General features: G+C 37.2%; 1 protein-coding gene across 14 annotated transcripts in view; it reads right to left on the bottom strand.

The window, feature by feature from the left end:
• Positions 1–24,315, bottom strand: part of ZPLD1 (zona pellucida like domain containing 1) — a 546,704-nt gene that overhangs the window by 87,111 nt on the left and 435,278 nt on the right. The window contains exon 7 of one of the 14 annotated variants that reach the window (XM_045036874.1): positions 19,280–19,396. The exons of the other annotated variants lie outside the window; for them this stretch is intronic. The gene's annotated coding sequence lies outside the window, so the exon portion shown is untranslated. The remainder of the gene's footprint in view (positions 1–19,279; positions 19,397–24,315) is intronic. 14 annotated transcript variants of the gene reach the window in all.

Here is a 24,315-nt window from a genome sequence, read left to right as displayed (position 1 = left end):
TCCTTGGATCAAGTTAGAGCTTTATAAAGCTATATGTCATGACTACCTTCACTGAGTTATGCTTTAATATTAAACTCTCTGAGTAGAACAGTGACTACCAAGGAGCTGAAGGGTGAAAAAACTGAGGAGTTGTTGGTCAAAGGGTACAGACCTTAAGTTATAAGATGAATAAGTTTTGGAGACCTAATGTACAGCATGGTGACTGTAGTTAATAATACTGTATTATATACTTGAAATGTGCTATAAGAGTAGATCTTAACTGTTTTTAACACACTAAAAAAAAGGTAACTATGTGAGGTGATGGATGTGTTAATTAACTTGACTGAGGTGATTGTTTCATAATATATGTGTGTGTGTATATGTGTATATATGTGTGTATATATATATACATATATATACATACATATATATATCGAACCATCACATCATATACCTTTGTGTATACAATTTTTATCTGTCAATTTTACCTCAATAAAGCTGAAAAAATAAATAAAATTAAACTCTCTGGCTTGGCAAAAATATACCAGAAAAAATAATAATACCATATCCTTTGATAAAGTAATTCCAATTCAGGCAATTATTTGTATAAATAATCTTTTTTCAGTGTGTTGATATGTATATGTAATCATTCATATTGCAGGTTTTGTTTCTTTTTTGTAATTGTGAAAGACTGGGAAGGGACATGATGCATATTGGCAGGGAAAGGTTAGCTAAATTAAAGTGCCTCCACATGATAAATACTATGAATCCCTTAAAAAAAAAAACACACACACAGTATGGGGCTCCTGGGTGGCTCAGTCAGTTAAGCAGCTGATTCTTGATTTCCGCTCAGGTCATAATCTCAAGATCATCAGTTCAAGCTCCGTATCAGAATTCACACTCCTCACAGAGCCTGCTTCGGATCCTCTGTCTCCCTCTTTCTGCCCATACCCTGCTCACACTCTACCTCTCTCTCTCTCTCAAAAATAAATAAACATTAAGTCTTAAAGAAAAAAAAAAGGCACAGTATGAGTATGCCTACATACACTGACCTGGAACTAGCAAACCAAAACCTGATACCCAAATGAAGAGAGGCTGGCTACTCACACAAAGCTCTAGCATTAAAATGTGCCAGGTCTGGGTGACAACTAAAGCAAAACACCTCAGGCCAGATGTACTGTTCTAAGAAGGCTACCAATGACTGAAGTGAGATGATGAGGAAGGGGAGAAGATAAGGATTGAGATCTGAGCGTGAAGTAGATCACGTACAGCCTGAAGGTCATGGTAGAGAGTGACATTGTGCCTTAAATCTAATGGGAAGCAGTAGAATATCTTAAGCAAATGCCCAGGTTAGTATTTTAAACATTTTTATTTTTATTTTTATTTTATATATTTATTTTTTTTTAGGAACAGAGAGAGAGTGCAAGCAGGGGAGAGGGGCAAAGGGACAGAGAGAGAATCTTAAGGAGAATCTTAAGCAGTCTCCATGTCTGCTTCAACACAGGGTTTGATCCCATGACCCTGGGATTGTGACCAGAGCTGAATTCAGGAGTCAGCTGCTCAACTCACTGAGCCAACCAACCAGGCAACCCTAGGTTTTTATTTTAAAATGGTCACTCTACCCTCAGTATGGAAGATGAATTGTGTTGGGGTAACAGCAGAGTGGAGTACAGGATAGGTGGCCATTGCAATAGACCGTGCAAGAGATTTTGAGTGGTAGCAGTGCAAATGCAGTAAATGGTTTTGGGAAACATTCCAGAGATAAGATGCCCGTTTCTTCTTCCTTGTCATAGCTCTTATTTTTCTTTATTTTTAATGTAGTGGTATTGTTGTAAACTTCAAACTTATTGTTCCACCTTGCCTCTTTTTGGAAAGCAGGTGGGGCATAGATACAAAGTTCTAAATAAAAGAGTGTGTGTGTGTGTGTGTGTGTGTGTGTGTGTGTGTGTGTGCGCGCGCACACCCACATGTGAAGGTATGAGCTAAGCAGCAACCACTTGAGTATGCATGTGGAAGGAGCAAAAACCAAGAATCCAACAGACCTGCTTTCATACTTGCATTTTTAAAGATACTATTTTCTTTATATTTAAGAGCATATGAACATAAATAGCTATGCTCTGATGGTATGAAGATGAAAAGTTAATATTAAAAGTACACAGGACAATGTATAGCACATTGGAGATGGGAAGCAATTGCCATGGGGAAGACATAAGGAATTTTGAACACGAGGCTGGGATGCAAAGCAGTGCTTTAGGAAGGTAGCATCTAGTTAGTTTTAGGAGGTAGTCTATAAAGGGGAAAGGCCAGGTAGGAGATTATTGCATTCTTCACAACATCTACTTTAGAAAAGGAAAGAAGAGATCTCATTATCACCATTGACAGACAAAGAAGAGAATGACTCACCTCAGGTCAAACAACAAATCAGGGGCAGAAATGAGACTGGGCTAGAATATCAGGCTTTCTAGTCTGAGGACACTAATTCTCTAGACCCCTGCTGCCTACATTATTCAAATACAGCACATGAATCTGGCTATTCCTGTGACCTTTTCTAAATATTAAAGCTCACTGAAACCCACTAAATAAATAATATGCCAAAGGTCAGAGAATAGAGAAAATAAGGGTTTCTCCCAAGTTCTAAAATTTTCCCTTCTTTGAGCTTTTCCCTAATTTCCAATTTTCTTCTAAAATTAAAGCTTTTATTTAAATGGCATTAAACTTTTCCTTTCTCTGCTCCTACTGAATCTATATGTATATGTATCTATGGAGTTTGTGTGTGTGCATTCACACACACATTCATCTCAAGGGTGAAAGTAATCTGTCACCATTAACTTAACTGTGCAGAAAAATGCTTCTAAAGAGAAATTATCATTTAGTTTACTATATCTTTAGAACAAGTAAAGGTTTTTACAATTACCTCAGAGGAAGTATTGTACTCAGTAAATGTGAGAATTTAAAAGCCATGGTGATTAATGAAGGGAACAGCCTACCCTATGAAAATAAAGCACCACGTCACTTAAGATTCTTTAGTAAGAAGTTGCTAAAAATTTCATTGAGATACAGTGCATATTCAGATCAGGGAAATGTGAGGGAGGTCATACTCAGAACAGGTAATGGATAATGTCATCCTCCAGAGTCACTCAACTATAAGGAGTAGTAACTCACATGAGCACACTGCATTTGTGCCTCTCCAGACTTAGAGATGTACCAGTTGGGACAGGATAAAAGGGACCTACATAGCAATGACCAAATATCCATGTTTTAAAAGATTAGAGACTTTGGGGCACCTGGGTGGCTTAGTCAATTAAGCGTCCGACTTCAGCTCAGGTCATGATCTTGTGGTCCATGAGTTTGAGCCCCGTGTCGTGCTCTGTGCTGACAGCTTGGCGGAAGCTGGAGCTTGCTTCAGACTCTCTGTGTATCTCTCTCTCTGCCCCATCCCTCTCTCAAAAATAAATACACATTTAAAAAAGATATTTAAAAAATTAGAGACTTTAATCCTTCAAATACCTCATCAGAGTTCTCCTACCCAGTGGCAAAAATACCTAGACTGTTTTTGAGTATCACGGTAAGACTAACTGATACATTAATTGGAGAGTCTCTCTCCTGTCAACCTTCCTTTGCCAAGCAACACTCACTTGCAAAAACAGAGCCAGTATAAGTCTACCCAATGAAGGTCTGCCATTAAATATTACAGTATCTAAAGCAGTGAAAGAAAAGAGATAATGAACAGGTCAAGAGGTCTTTCCCTCACAATTTGCCATTGATTTCCACTGACAAAAACTCTCTCCTTGACCATACTGTAAATTGGCCCTTCTGAACCTTCTTCTCACCAAGGCCTTGACCCTGACCTTCCATGTCAATCCTTGCCAAACCCATTTTTAGCAAGAATTCTGCTAAGTCATCCCCATACCTTATCTGATCACACTTGATACCTAACCAAGTTCTTCATCCTCTAATTTGATGTCTGATCATGTTGCCTTCAGCGAGAATCTTAAGTTGGTTTAGCAAGAATCCATCTACCATAATGTTTCGTCTTAGAAATTCTCCATCTATGAATCCCCTCACTCTGCTCCTTGGCTATAAAATCCTCACTTGTCCTTGTTATATTAGAAGTTGAAAGCAGTTCCATACTGAAGACTCTTTTCCCTATTTTGATAATACTGAATAAACTCTATTTTTACCACATTTACCTAGTGTCTAACTCTGTTTCTCTTTGACACCATGTAGGAGCTGTCTACATTACACAGCATCCTTACACTTCTTGCAACACCATTAATTCTTTTGATGATGATAAAACTAGGACTGGGCATGCACAGAGTTGATAGTCAAACATTGTTTTCTATTAATTGAATTGAATGGTATGAAAAATACACTGTGAGAAGTAGTAGAAGTTGTTGGAAAGAAAGTAATATATGTATCATTCCTATTTTCTTCCTCTTCTCCTTTTCTCATTAAGTATAATTTCTTTTTTTTTTAATTTTTTAATGTTTATTCATCTTTGAGAGAGATAGAGCATGAGCTGGGGAGAGGCAGAAAGAAAGGGAGACACAGGATCCAAAGTAGGCTCCAAGCTCTGAGCTGTCAGCACAGAGCCCAACACGGGGCTCAAACCCACAAACTGCAAGATCATGACCTGAGCTGAGTCAGATGCTTAACCAACTGAGCCCACCCGGCTGCCCTCATTAAGTATAATTTCTTATGTGGCGGTTACTGTTGCTAAACTCTTACCTGTATTATTTTACTTAATCCTTACTGCAAATCCATGGGATATGAATGAAGTAATCTGCATTTTATTTTATTTTTTATTATTATTTTTTTATTTTATATATGAAATTTATTGTCAAATTGGTTTCCATACAACACCCAGTGCTCATCCCAAAAGGTGCCCTCTTCAATACCCATCACCCACCCTTCCCTCCCTCCCACCCCCCCCCCAACCCTCAGTTTGTTCTCAGTTCTTAACAGTGAGGCCACAAGGGCTCAACTTGTAGGTAGGGGAGGCAAGACTGTAGTCACTTGAGTCTAGAGCATTTTCCTTTACCATTCTGTTTAGAGAGGTTGCCAGATGGAGGACTGATGAGCATACGCCCAACCACTCAAATCCTGGAATGAGAACAGCATGTGCATGGATCACCAAGAAGTTCAATGGTTGTGGAAACAAGATATGGGATAACAGGGTGCAGTGGTTCAATGCCCAGGCTTTAGAGAAATAACCAGCACTACTGCATCGGAATGCTACTTCTGTTCAACTAGTGATCTTGGGGAAATTATTTCTCATCCCCACCCTCAGTTTCCTCATCTGGACAGTGTTGTATTAGCTATTATTCATATTATTATCTTATTTCCTGGATCCCAAAAGTTCAAGTTTTTCTAGTTTGAGGTCTCTAAAAATCAAGATGTGTCATGTAGTCAATATGAAGTAATCTTTTCATCTAAAAGGCAGAGGAGTAAGATGCAACCCAGTTGTTTTATTTCCTGAATAGAAGAAACTAGGCACCTAAAAGATGTTTGTTCATGGACTTGTTTGAGTTCTTTGCACTGGTAGCATCACATGCAATTTAATTTTCACTAAAATATGGATCTCTAATTGTCACTTAAATGTCTTCAAAAAAGGGCTATAAGGCAGCTTGAATATGCAGAAGACTGTCTGTCGCATTCAGGTAATGCAATTAGAGACAGAAGACATTGCCAGTGTTTCAGAATAAATCATAAGACTTTTAAAGGTAGCGAAGCATAGCAGGCTGATTCATACATCGTGAAGGACTATCACTGGAGCGCCAACATCTGCCTGACAAATGCTTCTACTAGGTTTTTAAGAGAAGCTATTAAACTTCCAACAACATGTAATTCAATTAAGAAAAAAAATGGAACCATGAATTAACAAGAAGCAAATGCAAACAAAACACCTTGAAACGGTAATGTCTCTCTCTAAAGAAACTGAACATGAGTTATGAAAAGCGACATGCCAAGATGAAACTACACAACTTCCAATAGCCTAAAGAAAATCAGAAGAATCATTTGATTCTGACTGTAAGGAAAACTTGAGCTCCGAGTTCACGTGTCATATTAAAAAAGATAAAAATATATAATTGTGTTGAGATAATCTACTGTTAACTGATAAAATAAATGGTTATATTTTGTACCCACCTCCAAGTTTCATGAAATTAGTTTTATGTCTTATAGTAGATAGCATCTTTGAGACACAGTAAGGTAATGAATGTTATCATTATGAGTGTGTAGAGGTATATTAGTTTCCTTATGGCTATTGTAACAAATTACCATAAAATGAGTGGTTTAAAACAACACAAATATATTATCTTGCAGTTCTAGAGACCAGATGTCCAAAATGGGTCTTACGGGGCTAAAAATCAAGGTGCTGGTAGGTCTGCCTTCCTTCATGGAGCCTCTGGAGAGAATCCATTCCTTTCTCTCCTGGCCCCTAGAGGCCGCTGTCATTCCTTGGCCTATGACAACTTGCCATCTTCAAAGACAATAATCACATAACTCAGACCTCTGCCTCCACTGTTTGTCTTCTTCTTGGACTGTCCTGCCTCCCTCTGTCCCTTGTAAGGACCCACTAGGATATTACGGGATAATCTCTCCATCTCAAGATCTTTAACTTAATCACACTACAAAATACTTTTTTGCAGGCTCTGAGGATAGGCCATGAGTGTGTTTCAGGATTCATGATTTTGCCCATCGCAAGAGGTAAACTAGAAGTAAATTGCGGAGGATTTTGTTTACATGTCAGGCATTTGGACTTTTGGCCATAAGCAGTAGAGTATCAATAAAAGTTGTCATCTTCTTCCTGAATCCATCCTTTCTCTACCCTATTGATGTCTCTGCTATCATCAATTCTCTGTTATCGTCATTTTAAATTCATATTCAGTGTTTAATTTCACGACCCCGGGATTTTTCCTGCTGCTGTGCTCTGTGTCTGTAAGTCTTTACCTCTCCTCTCCCTTTTAATTATTCTTGAGAGTAGTATTTTGAAAGGGAGACTCTATACTCATAAAAAGCCTTCCTAAAATCAAAATTTATTAGATGTAGATATATCACTACCCCCTATTCCCTTTCAAACTGTTCTTCATAAAATTTAGAAATCTAAATATGTGGCACAGAGTCGATTTGTTTAGAGAAGGCAGCTCCATGTTTAAAATGAAAGGGTGAAACCACAATACCGGGTCTAGGCCTGGAGACACGGATGGCCACATCCTGAGGACTGTGGGCATCATTCTGGTTAAGTCCAATTTTAAAATCGCTTTAGAAAGCTCTATGGAGACTGAGGCTAACTCTTAACACCATCAACACCATCAGTAATCAATGAACATTTTTCTTCATTTTCTTCAAAAATAAGAAGTAAATGAAAGGAAATGAAAAACAAAAATTTATGTCAATGAAACTTTTAAAGTTTCCAATTTAAACATTAAAGCCAGGAAATGCAAGTTAAGTATCTCAAGGGAACATTAGCTTGTTCATATTTCATGTGCTTCATTTTAAGGTATAACACTTAACAGTATAATTAGCAATCAAAAATATTTTATCTGTTCACTGTGGGTGTTTGATGTTATTATGAGATCCTTGTTTTTTGCATTTCCTGACTCCTGTGTTTAAATGAATAACCTTAATGTTGCATTATTGTCGTGTCTTGCATTAGTTATTGATGGCTTGTAAATGAAATAGATGCCCTGGCAGGTCTTTCTCCCTCCAACTTCCGTAGATAATTTCTGCAGACACACATTTTATGAACCAATATTACAGAAGCTCTATAAAAACCATAATGGAAAACAACACAATTCTTGCTGAAATGTATGGGGGTTCTAAAAGGTTTTTTACTTTGTAACAATTATGTTGAATCTCTTTGAAAGGTTGTTACTTGTTTTGCTTCTTTATGCCATCACATCAATTTTACCTTGTGCTGAAAACATATTTCAAAAATTAAAGCTCCACAGCAATTTCCAACCTATCAAGGGCTTAAATGCAGCCCTGTAAGAGCTGCGTTATGCTCTTTTCTCTAAAATCACCAAAACCCCTGGTAAAGGACAGTGAGTTAGTACTTAACGATATGCTAATTATGAAAATGATTTCTTTGATATTCATGATTTTTTCATTGAAACATTTCATTTGCAAACAGCAAAGTGATAGCAGTTAAAATGCCAAAGATATTTCTAATTAAAAATTTTACCAATTCAAGACTCTAGCTTTCAAACATGAGTCAGTTTATCAAATTAAAAAAAAATCCCACAAAACAGATGCAATGTGTATGAATCCATCTCCTCACAAGGCAGCTAAGAAAGATTTATGCCACGTCTACTTGTCCTCAGGCAGCTCCTCACCTTCCAGCCCCAATGGAGAAGAGTACGCAAGGTTCAAAATTCCACCTGCCATCATTTTCCTGTCTACATCCAAACACTGTTATACTAAAATACTCTTATTCCTCATAGTGCACTGATAAAAATTTGGACATTAGTGGTTGTTGAATCCGAAATTATAAAGATGCTGAAAATATCTGTTCAATATAAGAGCGACTACGAGAAAATGACTTTTTGGCCAGATCCTGTGATTTTAGTGGCACATTGAGCTCATGGAAGAGCACAGCTGCTTAATACAGTTCTGGGCTGGCAGTTGACTTTGACAATGTCTCTTAATCTATCAATTCAGGAATCTAAGAAAGAAATGTTAACTTTTTCATCTTAAGTGTTTACATTTCTTAGTTCAATTTTGATCTTAGAAACCTTTAGTTATGACATATAATTATGATACATAATACAAATGTATACAAATATCCTTCCACTAAAATTCCTATTATTTCAGCCTCTGATAAGAAATTATAGATATACTAACTATATGTGTTTAAAGGGAGAGGAAAAGGGGTAGTATGCCTAGTTCCAGATCTCAAGCAAATGCTTGCAAATATTTTCCTAAAATCATTGCTCAATAATTTATTATTTTGATGTATATGACACCCCAAATATATTTTCTTGCTCTATGGTCTACTGTATCTTAATGGAGAAATCAACAGGTTTGCATGAGGATACTCATTAAAATGTACAACTGCTTTTGAAGTGTAAGTTAGTTGTGGGAAGACAGGGGAGAGTCTTTCAAGAAAGATTTCTGAGATTTCCTCTTTTTGCCCAATTTTTCTTCCAGCACAAAACCAGTAGCCCTAATTAACATGAAGCACCTGAGAGAAGATGGGTTATCCTAGAGCAGAGAACAGCAAAATTTTTCTATAAAAGCTCAGATATAAATATTTCAGTCTTTGCAAGCCACTTATAGTCTCTGTCACATATTCTTTGTATTTTTGTTTGTGGTTTTTCTTTCCAAGAACACTTTTTTTTAAGTTTATTTATTTTGAGAGAGAGAGAGAGAGCATGTAAAAGTATGCATGCCTGAGTGGGGGCAGAGCAGAGAGAGAAGGAGAGAGAGAATCCCAAGCAGGCTTTGTGCTGTCAGTGCAGAGTCTGACATACCTCAATCTCTCATGAACCATGACATCATGACGTGATGTGAAACCACGAGTCTGATCCTTAACCAACTGAGCCACCCAGGCGTCCCTCAATAACACTTTAAAATGTAGAAACCTGGGCTCTGTGCTCTGCTCAGCGCTGAGCCTGCTTGGGATTCCCTCTTCCTCTCTTTCTGCCCCTCCTCCACTCATTCACACGTGCTGTCTCTCTCTCTCTAATAAACATATAAATAAATAAATAAATAAATACATACATACATACAGTATGAACCATTCTTAGTTATGGGACATAATTTAGCCAGGAAACTATAGTTTGCCATCTCCTATTACACAGGAAAGGAAAACCCTACAAAATTTACATCCCCACAAGATTAGGTATGATTGCCTAATACTGTAACTGGGTCACAACAGCACCAGGGTTCCAGAGATCTCAAACAGACCAGGGTGGGGAACTTGATGCTAGTAAATCCAGAGGCAGAGAGATGAGTCACAGTGAAACAAGAAAGGAATTTATTTTAGTTAGGCCAGCACTGGGAAGACAGTGGCCTAGTGTCCCAAAAACTGTCTCCAAAGTGTTAAAAATACTAGGTTTCTGTAAGTAAAGTGTGACAAAGGTCGGCAGGTCCATGCAGCTGGGCAGTAAAGGTCAGGTTGATCACTGTCATGGGGTGAGTTACATGGGGTCTTGCTGATAATGGGGCAGTCATTACTGCTGGGGGGTGGTGATTAGTCTCAGTCCCCATCATGGGATGCTTTGCCCACTGGGTCTTTTGCCTGAGTTAAGAGATAAGATGGAAGGAAAGGCGAACTCAACAGTTAGAAAGTAGAGTGAGGTCACGATGGAGGCAATTAAGGTGTCAACCGGGTCTTCTTGCAAGACAGCGATCCTTTACTGCCCAACAAAGCACTCCAATATTCAAAAGCACATGGCAATTATTTATTTTGTTCACACATCTGCAGTGTGTACTGGGCTGTGTGGGGATGGCCACCACTGCACCACATGGCTGCAGGGCTCAGCTGAGACTGGAGTAGCAGCTTCCACAATGACCCACTCAGTCCTGGTCAGAGGTTCAGGCTATCAGTTCCTTTCCAGTGGGGTCCTCCATGGAGTTGCTTAGGTTTCCTCTAGAATGATGACTGCGCTCTAAGAGGGTATGTTCCAAAAGACAACTAAGCAGAAGCTGTATCATTTCTTTCAACTAGCTTCACTACATCTTCTCTGTTGTAGTCACAAGTCCACCCAGTCAAGGGAGCAAACACACACACCCACCTCTTGATAGGAGGAGCATCAAAGAAAGGAATGCTAGATGGGAGAAACTGTTGTGGCTATTTGGGAAATGTGCAATCACACGGTATCCAAGCAGATTTTAAAAGGATTTTAAAAGCAGATTAGTTTTCCTCTCCTTGGTTCTGGTGTAGGGAAATTTGGGGCAGAGTTAAGTTAATACAATATGCCTTTATAGTATAGTCTTAGAGAAGCCTTTGAAGTACTCCACAAAATTTTCTACACATCTAATATGTTCAGTTGCAGGATGTACATTTGGATACTAGACTCCATAACTTTCTTTCACCAAAAAAAAAAAAAAAAAATGGCAGAAGTCAGCTCTTCCACTTGTGTAAAATGAGGCAAGGAGGTCAAGATATATCAGCAAAACAAAAGAGAAGCATATGTTAGGTGGATACTTTTCCCTTCTGGATAGTTTCTAGAGGAGGCTAAAAATTTACTTAGTCTGTAACTTAAAAAGGACATGGGATCTCTTTAGGACATTTTACTTGGGAGTCTAAGATATTAGTAGGCTTTTTTATTTGAGGTGTTTTTCACTTTCAGTAGCTTAAACTTACCTGTAAATTGCTTCACTTTGCAACATTCCAATATTTCCTTATATGTTGGGATATTGATCTGGGCACATGGCTATGAGTGACCAGTTAAGCAGTGTGTGGCAAGGAAAAGACAGGTTGTGGTGTGCACCACTACCCATCTCAGCAATCAATTTAGAACACTACAACTTTATCAATTGTTTAGAGATCTATATCTATTGAGCAGCAAACCATGCACTTCATGTTTGTTGAGCTTTGATTTGATTTTCTCCTTTTCAAAGGGGAAGCTGACAAGCTTAATGGACACATCTGTTCATATTGAATTGTTAGGGTAATGCAAACACCTTAAAAACATCTTTGCTCTAAATATCTGAACAAGCCAGTCTTAACTGAATTAAAAATTTTAATTTTTTTATTGAAGTATAATTAATATACAATGTTATATTAGTTTCAAGTGTATAATATAGTGATTCAATATTTCCATACATTACTCAGTGCTCATCACAGTAAGTGTCCATTCATCTATTGATGAACAACTTAGGTTGCTTCCATATTTTGGCTATTGTAAATAATGCTGCAATAAACATAGGGTGCATGTATCTTTCTGAATTAATGTTTTTGTATTCTTTGGTGGATAGCCAGAAGTAGGATCACTGGATCATATGGTATTTATATTTTTTCTTTTTTAAAGTAACTCCATTCTGTTTTCCACAGTGGTTGCATGATCTGCACTCCCGCCAACAGTGCACAAGAGTTCTTTTTTCTCCACATCCACACGAACACTTGTTATTTCTTCTCTTTTTGATTCTATCCTGACAGGTGTAAGGTGATATTGATCGTGGTTTTGATTTGCATTTCCTTGATGATTAATGATGTTGAGCATTGTTTCATGTGTCTCTTGGCCATCTGTATGTATCCTTTGGAAAAATGTCGATTCAAGTCCTCTGCCAATTGTTGATTGGATTGTTCGTGCGTGTGTATTGAGCTGTATTTCTTCTTTATATATTTTGGAGATTAATCCCTTGTTGGATATATCATTTGCAAATACATTCTTCTATTCTGTAGGTTGTGTTTTTGTTTTGTTGATGGTTTCCTTTGCTGTGCAAATGTTTTTGTTTTGTTTTGTTTTGTTTTTGTTTTTGTTTTGGTGTAGTGCCAATAGCTTATTCTTGTTTTTGTTTCCCTTGCCTGAGGAGTAATATCTAAAAGAATGTTTCTACAATGGATGTCAAATAAATTACTGCCTATGTCTTCTAGTAATTTTATGGTTATATGTCTCACATTTAGGTCTTTAATCCATTTTGAGTTTAAGTTTGTGTGTAGTTATAAGAAAGTGGTCTGGGTTCATTCTTTTTCATGTGGGTATCCAGTCTTCCCAGCACCAATTTTGAAAGGACTGTCTTTTCCTCATTGTATATTCTTGCTTCCTTTCAAATTAAAACTTTTAAGATGACTTTATAGATTTTAAAACACATATTCCCTGTAGCTCAGAAGATTGAAAATATGATACTATTAACAAATTTTCTAAATAGGAGGGACTCAAGAGTAGAAATCAGATTGGGAACACAAGCTGGGAACTTGCTTTGAAGCTACTTAGAAAAGAAATCAGACGCATTTTATATTGTGTGTTTATTGCTAAGTCTTAAAATTATCTTTTTGAGAAAGGCACATGGTTTTAATACAGATTGTATGTTTATTTGGGAGGCATGGAGAAGTCTTTGGAGAGTATTGGGACCTAAGTGCCCCTACCACCAAGTCATGCTTTGGCATTTTAGGGAGAAAAAATAATTTTCCTACTACCCTCCTAAATTTTCACTGGGTCCCTTATAACAAAAGACAGATTAACAAGAGAGAAACAAACAGAAGTTTATTATCATGTATACCTTATGTAAACATAGGAGATCTCCAGGGGAAAAATGAGTAACTCTTTGATGTGGCTTAGAATTCAGGCTTAAACACCATCTTAATAGGGAAAGTGGAGGGGGAATGTAGGCCTCTGAGGGAATAGTAAATGATTTTTAGGAAAGATAAATGAGCCCCTAGAAGAATAGGTGTGGTCGTCTGTGACCAAGTTTGTCTGGGTGTGATGTCACCTCTATTCTCCTGTCCTGTGATGAGTCAATCCTCCCTGAATGATATAACTCCCTGGGAGGGATTGATTACAATTGAGTTCCCATGAAAAGATCTGTCTTTGGACAGAAAAGTGGAGCTCAGGGGCAGCCTCTCCCTGTATGTGCTGCTTTTCAAGAGCCTGCAGCTAAAAACAGTCAATATACCAAAGAGTATTTGGAGGTGGTGTGTCCTGAACTTCTAGAACCATATTTTGGGTAGGCATATTCTGCCATTTTTCATCATTAACTCTGAAAATTGATAAATTTGCCAATATAACAAGAAGGGTGTGACAAATTAACCCTTTGGCCTTTTACAAACATCCCTTTAGAGGCCTTCTTGAAGTCTAAAATACATTTACATTTTTTCAATATCCAATATGTTGTCAACCCTACCATCATCACATAATGGAAATAATTCTCAATAATTCTGCTTTCAATCAGCATCAGAAAATCAAGACACTCAAGATCTTATCCAAGAATATGGTCATTAAATTTTTGTTGCATTATCTAAAGGCCTGGCAAGAGAAATGATATTAAAAGTGACCATCTGAGAATATGTAGTCCATCTAATTCACAGGTCATATATTAAACTCAATCCTATCTTTGGATCAAGATATGGAGTCAGAAAGCTATATAAATGAACCACATTACCCTACACCCATGCAGAATCATTTTCTCTGAGTTATGCCTCAATATTCAGCCCTAAATTTATATATAGGGTCCAAATGAGAGAAAAACATATTGCATGCTACCATCGTAATATAAAACCAAGGTAAAATTATTGCCTTTTATATTACTCAGGGCCTCTCACATTGAAATTTTTAGAATAGGAAATATAATATTTCCTTTTCAATAGGACTTAAGGTTGCCTGCAAATGGCAAGGACATGGTTTAGCCTAGAACTATGTTCATTTAAGGTAGCATGGAGAAGTCTGAAGGAAGGTAAAAGGACCTAACACCCCCCGAATCAAAAATAATGTTTCTTTTAGCATTTAGTACCTGGGAGGACCTCTGAGTCAAGATGACAAGCCAACCATATGTGTTGATTATTTTTGTCTCTGAAAAATTTACTAAATTAATTATAAGGGAATAAAACATAATAACTAAAACTGAGTAGTGGCAATCCCAGGGCATACCAGCTCCATTGTTATTTCTTAGGGACCATTCTTCATTTACTTAATTACCTTCTTGAGCCATATGGGCATTTGAGTGTATAGACTGTCCACAACAAAAAAAGGAATCACAAAGGGAAGGTAGTACAACAAAATGATGGTGCAGGGAAAAGAAGCAACTGCTCAGAAAAGTAAGGTTGGAAAAAGATACGGCTGAAGTGGAGGTTGGAATTTCTAAACACCAAGACAAAGATAAGACACGGGGGTTAAAAAAAATGAGTGTTAATTAAAAGGCAGGATCCCACCTCTTTCTATCATCATCTGGCACCAAAATATCTATTCCTTGGACCAAAAAATTAAAAGTCTCTTCTCTAAAGGATTTCCCAAGACCAGAAGATAATAGCTCAAATTCTGACATTTTTTTACAGTTGTAACAGTCACATACCTGCCCAGCTGCACTAAAGTAAACTTATCAAAAGCCCCATGGGGCACCTTGGTGGCTCAGTTAAGAGTCCAACCTCAACTCAGGTCATGATCTCACAGTTGGTGAGTTTGAGCCCCCCTCCCCCCACCCACCCACCTCCCACAGTCAGGTTCCCATGGATTCTGTGTCTCCCTCTCTCTCTGCCCTTCCCCCGCTTGCGCTGTACCCCTTTCTGTCTCTCAAAAAATAAATAAATGTCAAGAAAAAGAAAAAAAATTTAAAGCCTCAACTGAAATTTATATTGTTTTATTTTTAAATATGAATTGGCAGCAAAGTATGAAATTTTGAGGCCAGCTGCAACATGAAACTAATGTTAGAGAAATGTTATTCTAGAGGAATTGGGCATAATTTAAGGAGTAGAAGAGAGCATTAAAATAATGGAAATAATGTCCTCAGAAATAAATTAGTGTATATAAAAATAAAGATGATAGATGATAGATACTGTGGCAGGAGGAGAGGGCAATCCAATGTGTCCTGAAATTAAAAACAGATAGCATCTTTTTAAAAGTTAATAAAAATCATTGAGAGATAAAAATATTAAAATATTACCCCCAATGGGGCGCCTGGGTGGCGCAGTCGGTTAAGCGTCCGACTTCAGCCAGGTCACGATCTCGCGGTCCGTGAGTTCGAGCCCCGCGTCAGGCTCTGGGCTGATGGCTCGGAGCCTGGAGCCTGCTTCCGATCCTGTGTCTCCCTCTCTCTCTGCCCCTCCCCGATTCATGCTCTGTCTCTCTCTGTCCCAAAAATAAATAAAAAACGTTGAAAAAAAAATTTAAAAAAAAAAAAAATAAAATATTACCCCCAAAATAAAAAACAAATACAGAAAATTAAAGAAGGTATAAAAGATATAAAGAGTGCATCAGTATAACATCCAAGAGGTCCAATATCTAACCAACTAGAGTTCAGATGATAAGACCAGATTAGACAAAGATATGAAAATCATCAAAGGAAAAAATGCGTGAGAATTTCTCAGAATTGAAGGACATGATCTCAGGATTAATAGAGTAGACTGAGGGCTCAACATGATAAATGGAAAAATACCTGTATCTGGACACTTTGTTGTGAAATTTTGGAGTGTCAAAGATAGAAAATTCAAAAAGCTTCTGGGGGGAGTAAAATTTACCCATAAATGAAGGAAAATGAGAAACAGAAGACTTATCATCAATACTAGATGCTAGAAAGTGGTACAGCAGTGCTTTCAAAATATGAGAGAAAATGACTCTTAACCTAGAGGGAAGTCCCAAATTATAAGTTTGAGTCAAGAGCCAGTCTAGATTGTTAGAGCAGGAAAACCAGCTAGTGGTTAAGGATAGTGGCCTCACAGAAAGGGGGTCAAGAAAGAATATGTAATATAAACAATATTTTTTAAATGGTGTTAGGATACAAGGGAAAATAGTGAAGAGATGGGAACAGGGAATTTCAATGTACAAAAGCCTGATTGACTTTTCAATTTACTATTCTCATATAGTCAGAATAATGTGAAAATGTATATTAGCTATCAAAATTTAAAACTAATCTACAGGCCAAATTCAGAAAATATGTATTTTATATAATGGAATACATTTTCATCAACCTTGATTTTGTAAAAGTAAAAATGACAGAAGTTGGAAGAGGAGGGAGAGTGGATGAGAAGGGCACAGGTACTAATACCCTCGTCTTACAAAACATGGAGTCAAGAGATACAGTTTACAGTTAATGTAGAAAAAAAATGATGCAAATATATAAATTAAGATTAGAAAGGTAGCCACTAAAGGATTGAAAAATAATAACATAATTTAATGAAAGGATGGAGGCACTGATGGGGCACACTGGATAGCTAAATCCTTGCTATCATGGCAGAAAATAAATAGAAGCTGTCAAAAAGTAATTCATCAAGGAATAATAGTGTAATCATATTTAGAAATGTTAAGATGACAACTCAGACTAAGAGCTGAAAGAATTAAAAATGGATACTTGTGGAGAGGAACACTGTAGTAGGTAAACTTTGTTTTCATCACAAATAGTTCTACATAACTTTTTATTTTATTTTTTAAAAGTTTGTTTATTTTTGACAGAGGCAGCACGAGTCGGGGAGGGGCAGAGAGAGAGGAGAAGAGAGAAAATCCCAAGCAGGCTCCAAGCTGTCAGCGTAGAGCCTGACACGAGGCTCAAATTCACAAAACTGTGAGATCATGACCTGAGCAGAAACCAAGAGTTGTATGCTTAACCAACTAAGCCCCCTTGGCATTCCTACATAACTTTATTTTTAAATAGTTGTGTGTATTTCTTTGACAACTAAACAATATAAGATTAATTCAATACCTGTAACTGTCAAAATGTACTAATAAAGGTACTAACATTTAATATATTAATCTCTTAAATACTATGGCTTCAATTTATCTCTCTTGTACCCATTTACTTCTGAAGGTTAGCTAGGGGGTTTGAGACCTACACACTATTTTTTAGACGTAATTTTATCTAATACATTTCTAAAATATCTAAGACAGAACCTCTGAGGTTCTAAAATTGCTGATCGAAAATAATTTTCAAACCGTAAATGTATCTTCCCTCAAGAATTTCACAAACAAAAGTAAATTCGCCTAATGAAATAATGAGAAATACTTACAAGTGTATGCATAGAATTATGGAATGAGGAGTAACCCATTTGGTAGTTCCTGAGAGACAAGTTCTCAAACTTGGCTATACAACAGAATTGCCTGCATTTGAAAAAATATACCCTATTAAATTAATTCTCTGGGGCCCCATGTGCAGGGTTTTAAAAATAGCATCCTTGGGGCGCCTGGGTGGCGCAGTCGGTTAAGCGTCCGACTTCAGCCAGGTCACGATCTCGCGGTCCGTGAGTTCGAGCCCCGCGTCGGGCTCTGGGCTGATGGCTCGGAGCCTGGAGCCTGTTTCCGATTCTGTGTCTCCCTCTCTCTCTGCCCCTCGCCCGTTCATGCTCTGTCTCTCTCTGTCCCAAAAATAAATAAACGTTGAAAAAAAATTAAAAAAAAATAAAAAAATAAAAAATAAAATAAAATAAAATAAAAATAGCATCCAAGTAAAATGCCACCAAGACTAAGAGCCACTGTCCTAAAAAGGGGGGCTATTTTTTTAGTGTTTCCATAAGGAATTGCTTCTCAACATTTCTGGGGTAATTTATATGTTTCTTTGGAATCAGGAGAAAAATCAGTTGAGAAATGGAGAAAACAGGAAAAAGTATAATTCTCTTGTAAGAACCAAAATGTAACAATCAACATAGAAACACACTGGTTCAAAAGAATCTACTAGTCAAGTGGAAAGCAGGAGCAGAAAACAGTGACAGGAGACTCAAAAGTTGAGGTTGACACTTCTGAGAACCAAACAGGAGCAGGAAGAGAGAATTTCCTTATCTACTCCAGCAGTATTGTTCGTGGCTATGGTCATGTTGTAAGTGTGTGTTCATAGCCCTGTTAGCTACTAACAGTGAGCCATGCTTGAAAATAAAGTAAATATTAATCAATTTGTGTGCATAGTACATTTTAAACAAATCCTATATGAGTTATCTCCTAAGAAATAACAAGTTTAAGAAGCAAAATAAATGCTTACATTGGCAATTTTGGCACATAATGCTACAGTGAGTGATGTTCATTTTACTCGGATTCAGAATGTTACCTTATTTGAATATAACCCAGTATTCTTCACTGGTGTTTATCTGTGTTTGAATATGTACTATAGGCTAAAGTGCTTTATAAATGCTACTAAATTTAAATTTACTTCATTTGTATTTGTAATGATTTGTTTATATATCCATAAAGACTATGTACAATGTTGGAAATATTTTAAGGATCATTTACGATTTGTAGAATTCCCAAGAATTCCAATTTGTCTTTGGCAAACCCCAAAGATTAATATCTGTTAGGAATTTAGAAACATCACACATTTCCTTTATGCTAAAAGTCATTGTAGTAGTGATTGTGGGTGTTTTAAAAAACCAAGTCTTTACATTTCTTTCAAGTGAGAACTTGCTGACTAATGAGGGCAATGGGCTTTGGGAAGAAGTATGTGTGTATGCTGTGGAGGTGAGGGTTGTATTGATGGAGCTATGGCCTTGGACCAAGGAGGAAACAGCTGCACAACTCAGGAAAAGGTCTACGTGGGTGCAGTCTCTAATGAAGAAACTAAGGCAACAAAATACCAGTCATCCTCCTGAATTCACAGATCTGAAAAAAATATATGTAGCAGCCATTATCTCCTGGTGCTTCACTTAGTCAGCTTTTCCACCATTTCTACAACAAAATAATCGAGTTCAGACCTCACAAGTATGTTCTAACAAGAGTCCCTTTACCTGTTAAGAAAGAGGTGGCCATGCCTGTAGCAGAGAAATATCCATCCATTTTTGATGATGTGCTCCCTCTTCTCCATTGAGTTTGTAATTAACTTTTAATTAAAATTTTAATGAAATCTGAGATACAGAATAAGAGTAGAGGTAATTAATATTTAATATTAAAAATGTTAGTGCAGAAAAAAGTTGGTGAGTCTTATTTTCTTTTCTCAAAAACTGGCAATCATATACGCTACTGTGTTTATCTTGTCACCTTATCCATCAAAGAATCTGAAAGGTAAGTACTACAATTAGTCACAATAAATGACGTAAGACATTTGTTTAGCGTAATTGATTTACCTTCCTTTTTTTAATTCATATTTTGATAGTTCTGCTTCAAGTGTTTATCATGGTTCTGAGCTTTGCTAACCTACCTCAGTGGAGTACTAAGGAGTAGAAGAGAACACACATTTTTTGAAAACATAATATTCCATATAGTTTCCATACTTTACTTAATACAATAATGCTATGAGGTTTGTGTTATATTCCCATTTTATGGATAAGAAAACAGATTCAGGTGATTTTAATGAATTTGAAAAGCAAATAAAAGCTAATTTTCTGTAAATCCAGAGCTGGATTTAAACCATAGATGTTTCTTACTGCAAAGCACATATTCTTTCCATGGTGCCACAACACCATTTCTCTGCAGTTACTCTCAGAGAATTGATGAAGGATATTTTATCTGTTTGTGATTATGCTACTAGTAAAGTAGATAAATTCTCTCTCTCTCTCTCTCTCTCTCTCTCTCTCTCTCTCTCTCCCTCCCTCCCTCCCTCTCCCCCTCTCCCTCTCCCTCTCTCTCTCCCTCTGTCTCCCTCTCTCTCTCTCCCTCTCCCTCTCTCTCCCTCTCTCCGTCTCTCTCCCTCACTACCCTCCCACTCTGTCATATGCACACACTAAACAATACTGAGCAAAAAGATTCAAGATACAGGAAAAACAGAACATTCACACAATTGGTTCTGAGCCCCTGCCTGACACCTGCTACAACGACATTTTTGTTCACTCTCAAATCAACCTAGGAAAGCTGCGTAAATGGACATTAGGTCCAGAGGACCATGCAAAGCAAAAGAGAGGGCAAGAGCCCCCTATTTATGCCCTCTGAAATCAGAGGTGGAGGACCATGTTGTGTGGTAATGTCAGAGGTTTCTCCACAACTGTGGCATATGAGAAGACTGAAATCATTCTCATTTTCTCTGCGATGCTGTGGATCTATCCGAAAAGAACAAAAATTGAACAATTTACCTTTATCCTGCCCAAACAGAATGTGATTATTAAACTTTGTGAGAAGGCAATCAGAATGAGTGAATGTGAAAATGAAACTGTTAACAAATAAGCCTGAAATGTAAGTTGGTAAGGGACTTTGAAATAGAAGTTTGCTACAAATGAAACTTCTCCAGATTCTGATTATTATGGCCTCTTTCTAGGGACAGAAGAGGAAAACACATTCACACAGCTTCAATTATCCTTCACATTACTGGAAAGATACTGTAAGGTGAATGGTAGAGCAATGTGCTATGATAATGATACAATCAAAGCAAATGCTATTAAACAAAATGAAACGTTATAAACCATTGCAATTAGAGAAGTACAATTTAAATAATCCATAAGTTTTTAAATGATAAAAACTATTCTTATAGGACTTAGAGCTCCATTTATTCCTTTCCCTCCCTAGCTGGTAAATTCATCTAGCTACTTATTTATTTATTAAAGTCAAGGGAGCTGCTCCATTGTCACATTTCATTAAAGGTGGTCTTGAGCCGAGCACAACAGAAAGCCATGATTGTGCTGCAGAGCTCCCCTACAATTAGACACTCACTGAAATGAAATGACTCCGTCGCTGATTAAGTAGGTTTTTATAATTAAATAGACTTTACTTGAACTAGTAAAGCTGATGGGCAAAAATATGTTTTTCTGCCTTATACAGAATTAGTAATTCCTGTATGCATTCCAGATTTTTCATCTAGCTGTTTTTAAACATTTTAAAAAATTTGTGATTAGTTTTTTCCATATACAGAGCAATTATATATTTAAAATACTCTATAAGGCAGGCTCAATCATTTTTTATTGGCTCCTCTGAAAAGTGGGTCAAGACTATCCTTTCACTTGTAAATGGAGAAAAGGGCACACACTAAGTTTAAGTGAATTGATCAAGGTCCAATCATAAGAATAATTTATGAATGATGTTTTTAAATTCCTGGATGCTATCAAAGCATTTAAAGGAAAACAAAGTGTGAAATGAAGCTATTTGATTACTCCTTTAATGAATATGGTTAGCCATGATGTCTCAGATCCAGGAAGTTGAAGATGGTCAAATATATGAAAATGTGAAGAATTATAGGATTAGTCATCAGATCAACTTTCAACAACTACAAACACCAAAACTAAAATACAGTCCTACCACATAGCCATGGTTTGATTGAGAAGCCACATACTCATAAGTCTTCCATGTATGTGTTTACTCATCAGGTAGTTTAGCAAGTCAGCTTCTAAAACATGTTACACGTAACTATCAGTTTTGTCAGCTTTGGCCCATAGAACCAGGGATTATTTTTTGAAATTATTTTTATTGCCAGGAATAATTAATGAAATGGTATACAGTAAAGGTCCTCACAGAAGCAGTGGCTCACCCATGTAAACATGGACTCTGTATTTAAGTATGGTCATTATCACACACCTCAGAGTGATATCCTGCAAGTTAAACACTCTCTTAAACCAAACCCAGTCCCAGTTCTTCTACTAACATTAAAGGCAACAGAAAACTGCAAATTACTGATTAGGAGTTTTGAATTACTCTAATCCAGACACTTCAGTAATTCTTTAGTGCAAGTAAAAGCAAGCGTAAAAACTAGAAAGAGCAGATTAAAAAAAAATGAAGGTCACATAAGAAAAACCAATTACAAGTTTTTTAGATCCTTTCATTCTTCTGTCTGTTTTGCAGTAGGCACAGACTAGGTGCCAGAGACACCATGGAGAAAGAAAAAAGGTTGGTCTTGCCTTGGTGGGGCTTACTTTTGAATGTCAGAGAAATATTCTTTAATTCCGTTGATTGTTTTTGAAATTAGGAATAGAGAACAATATATAACATAGGCAAAATTTCACTGTACTTCCTTTCCCTTTCTTATGAGTCATCAGATGCTGAGGCTCTGAATTCAGTTGGTGTGGCCTCTGGCAGATTACTTAACTTCTATATGCCCAAGGTCCTCACAGGAAAATGGGAGAAATTCTTACACCTATCTTGCTTTGTTTTGTTTTTTTTCAAAAAGAGAGAGCAAGTGGGGGGTGGGGCAGAGAGAGAGGGAGACAGAGGATCTGAAGCAGGCTTTGCACTAACAGCAACAAGTCCCATGTGGGGCTTGAACTCACGAACCCATGAGATCAAGCCCAAGCTGAAGTGGGACACTCAACCGACTAAGCCACCCAGGCACACCTAACTGCACCTATCTTAAAGGGTTATTGTGAGATTAAATGTGTTAACCAATGTAAAATATTATATGGAACAATGTGTGGCATACAGTAGAACTTAATAAATGTTAGCAATTTCCCATTGTGAGAGTTATTATGATTTTCATTACAACCTTCTGATTTGTATTCTTAAGTGGTTAGAGCAAAAGTCGTAAGAGACAGCAACCACCTCAATGTTACAAAGCCCTGCTAACCGAAGAGCTAGCTCACAGAAGCTCCGAATCAGGAGTGTCACCACATACAGGGTGAGTTTTACCCACTATGCAATTGGGCAAATCTGCTATGAATAACTAGGGGCACTTAAAAGTCAGCAGTTACTTGCCTACAGGACTCAGAAGCACTTTTGGGGGCAAAAAGGACCTGATGATTGGAAAAGAGAGAGCTGAGCCCACAAATTTGGTATGAGGCTATTGGGCCAGGAAGAGAACAGTGAGGTGATGCTGCGCACTGCAAATATCTTCTCAAATTGCTCTTCAGTCCAGTGCTCAGGTTCTTACTCCAGTATTTCTCTGGGGGAAGTAAAAGGTAAATCTTCCTACAAGTTGCATCTCCTTGAGAAAGTTCAAGGTGCCAGCACCGTCAGCATCAGCAAATCCCTCTAAGACACGCTGGGCACCATGGACAGTGAACGAGTCTGGATGCTGCTTTTGGCTTGAGAGCCCACAGGAGCTCCTCCATGACAAGACAGAGCTGAACAGGAAACCCAGAGCAAGTACCGCAGTGTGACCAAGAGTGCTGGGACCAGAGGTCATGTGAAACATTCTCCTTAAAAAACCGAATACATCTAAGTGAAGAATCTGAACATTTCTAGACTTTCTGCAAAGCAGGCATTAGTTTGTCTACACAAATACTGACTTGTATATGTTATTTGATGCTGTTGTTACCCCTCAATTTGTGTGCTTTAAGGTATTCTAACTCCCTTGCTCTTTGGAAAGCACTTTAGAATTTTTTAGTGGATAAACATTTTTAAAAGTATTATTAAAGTGTTTCAAATTCTACCTATAGTTTGGAAATAGCAATATTTTTCTCGCTTACTTTCAATAAAGAATAAACCTTACATCCTTTCCTGGGAAGCAAAAAGTATTTTGTGTCATTTGAAAGGAGATAAGGTTGACTGTCATGTAGCAATTCTCCATCCTGCATCATTTTTGGCACACAGATAATACTACTTTTAATTTGGGTTGTGGTTTAGCAACTATAAGCACAAAAGATATTTCTTTCTAATACTTGTCTCCAGGGTAATATAAACTAATCCAGGAGACAGACTCCATCCTTGTGAAAAGATGGCTAATTCTAGGCTAGGGAAGTTTGAAAGTTAAAATTAGATACTCTCAGCTCAGTGCATAGCTTTTGGTTTCTTGCTAAACTGAATGATTTTTAAGTAAGTGAATTTTTAACAAACACACTGAAATATGGTTCCCAGTGAGAAATGTCCTTCACAAAAGTTCATGTATTTAAGAACTAAATACTTATTCCAATGAAGATTATTACTTAAAACTTGATTAGAATTAATTTTGGAAAATTTTTCCAGAGGTATT

This window comes from Felis catus, chromosome C2, assembly GCF_018350175.1.
Source record: "Felis catus isolate Fca126 chromosome C2, F.catus_Fca126_mat1.0, whole genome shotgun sequence".
Classification (NCBI taxonomy): domain Eukaryota; kingdom Metazoa; phylum Chordata; class Mammalia; order Carnivora; family Felidae; genus Felis; species Felis catus.
Note: the sequence above shows the minus strand (reverse complement) of the source record. Positions and strands in the feature narration are given on the sequence as shown.